Here is a 2935-nt window from a genome sequence, read left to right on the forward strand (position 1 = left end):
ATCTTATCTATTTCAGTTGGCTCAAGATTGACACTGGACATCTCCATAATCAGATGACTAAATCTGTTAATCATTTCTTCAACAGTCGCATTTTTCATCAAAATAAAATTTCTGAATTGAAATTTTACGAGAGTTTTCTTACTCTCGAGAGTATTCCCCAAACTTCTTGTTTTCAAAGTTGTGAACAATGAAGCACAGATCTTTATAGTGCTATATTGATGAAAGATTTGTTCAGATAATGCCATAGTGAGAGTTGAATAAGCTTTAGTCTCACTTTCAAAATCTTTCAACTCTTGAGTTTCATAATTCTGAATTCCTTAGGAGTCCAACCCATGTTGTCACTGCCTACCAGAAATCTATATCAATCGACTCGTAAATCAATTCCGAACCATACAAAGCTTGTCCGTAATCACAAACAACCACTAAACCAATCAATTTCACAATATGTATTAACCAAACCCATCCGAATTCAAACCAGACTAACCACAACTCAATTTAATCTCAAATCCCTATTTCTCAGTCACTAATACCTAAATTATAGTTCGATACACTTAGATCAGTTCAATTATCAATGAAATATGAGTCTCTGTTTCTATACGAATCAATTAAACTTCAATTCCGATCAATTCATCATGAATTGAATCCAATACATGATGAGTTATACGATTTAAACAATGAGAAGCATCGAAGATCAGATCACAGGCTCTGATACCACTTGAAAGAGCTCGATCGGATCTAGATCTTGTGATTACATCAATGAACTCGTTGTGTGTGAATACGATTAGGCTAAGATTATGTTAGTGTGTGTTGAGAGTTTATTTGGACAGAGTAACGAGAGGGAAATCAGAGAAAATAAGAACTTGTTACATTAGAATAACTAACAGGGGTATATATAGGAGATGACCTCATTCGTTAAGTTAGACTTAACGAATGAGTCATTCGTTACACTTACTTAACGAATAAACAACCTTATTCATTAATACTTTAATGATAGCGAATAGCCCACATTCGTTATATTCCATTCGTTAATCTTGGTTAACGAATGTGACTTACATTAGGATGAATGTGACACATTCGTTACGGAGTAACGAATGTGCCTTACATTTAGGCATATTTACATTAATAACCCCTATACTATTAAACTACTACATTATCAATCAATAAAGACCGAGACGGACAAAACATGTATCAACAAGTTTGGAATATGACAGCATTGTTCTAGTGGCTTCAACCAACGTACGGTTTCTTCGTTCAGCCACACCATTTTGTTCTGGAGTGTAGGGTGCGCTGAGTTGATGAATAATTCCCTTGTTGTGACAGAATTCATTCACCACTTTGTTGCATAATTCTGTACCATTGTCACTCCTGATACATTTCACCTTCTTGTCAGTTTGATTTTCAACCAGCACGATAAACCTGAGCATGAACTGGGATGTCTCGTCCTTGTGCCCTAACAGAAATATCCAACTGAAGCGCGAAAAGTCATCAGTAATAACCAGACAATAGGCTTTTTGACCTATTGCCATTGGTTGAATTGGACCAAAGAGGTCCATGTGCAATAGCTGAATAGTGGAATTGATGGAATTGACAGTCTTGGGTCTGTGAGGGAGTTTGTGCTGTTTGCATTTTGAGCAAGATAAACATTTTTCAGTACAATGAAAAGATTTTACAGGTAAACCCCTCACATGGTCACCTTTAACCAACTTATTTAAGTTCTTAAAGTTGACGTGACCCAAACGTCTATGCCATAGAGATGAACCGTTCTCTGAAGCCTTGTACATCAAGCAAGAAGCAGAACGCATGGAATAATTGCTTCTCATGTCCAAAATGTATGCATCGTTATGCCTCGGAGTACGTAACATGATCCATTCCTCAGGGACTTTAAAACCTGGTTTCAATATGAGACACTCGTTTTCTGTAAATAGGGTTGAGAATTTCTTATCACAGATTTGAGACACGCTGAGCAGGTTGTGGTTGAGCTGTTCCACCAGATTGACTTCATCGAATGTCAAAGTACCATTCGAGACCTTTCCTTGCTTTGTAATCTCTCCTCTAATGTCACCGGCAAAAGAAACGTGCCCACCGTCGAATGATTTGATGTCGAACAACAGCGACTCGTCTCATGTCATGTGTCGGGTGCAGCCACTGTCTAAGTACCAAATACTGTTGACAGGCCGTCCAGGCTGACCCTACACACATGAACAACCAGTTAGTGGAGGATTTCCCGAGACGTACTTGTCTCGGGAAAATTAAACACAAAATCACCAAATTTAATTTTATTATTTCTGAAAATATAGTCTCTTAGTGAGTCAGAATCTGAAGAGCAATCCCTCAAGGAACTTGTATTATGATTTCCTCGGGTTTGAGATGGTTTTCTAGATTGCCTTCATTTCTGTTTAGGTTTAACCACAAAATCTTCTTGGTTAGCCTTGGTGAAAACTTTTGAAGGGTTCTTGGGCTTTTCAGCTTCAGATCCCTTAGCAAACCGCTTCCTTTCTCTTTGGGTTAGCCAGAAAGGTTTCTTGGGTTTCTCATTTTTCTTGGGCCTTAAATCCGTCTCACTGGCTGAAGTGTAAGTTTGGTGAGGCATTTTCTTAGTTTGAGCATTAAACTTAGGAAATGTCTGACCAAACTTACTGTTGAAGTCTCTTTGTTGCTTATGCCAATTCTTGCAGTGTCTTGCAAGATGAGACGGATTGCCACATACAAAACAGCATTTTCTCTTATTGCAATTATAGATATCTTGATCACTGAGATATGTGGGATAGGGTGATGTAGTAGGGTTGACTTGTCTGTAACCTGTATATGTCTGATAATGATGACCATTTGAAAATGTTGAAGCAAAATAATTTGAATGCCTCGGTTTTTGTTAAGAATAGTAGTAAGCACTATCGAACTGATCATTATGTTGAGAACTGTTGTTATATGAAGTATT

Source organism: Bidens hawaiensis, unplaced genomic scaffold, assembly GCF_021521415.1.
Source record: "Bidens hawaiensis isolate Kalapana, Puna unplaced genomic scaffold, B.hawaiensis_p1.1 tig00013365_1, whole genome shotgun sequence".
NCBI classification, from domain to species: Eukaryota; Viridiplantae; Streptophyta; class Magnoliopsida; order Asterales; family Asteraceae; genus Bidens; species Bidens hawaiensis.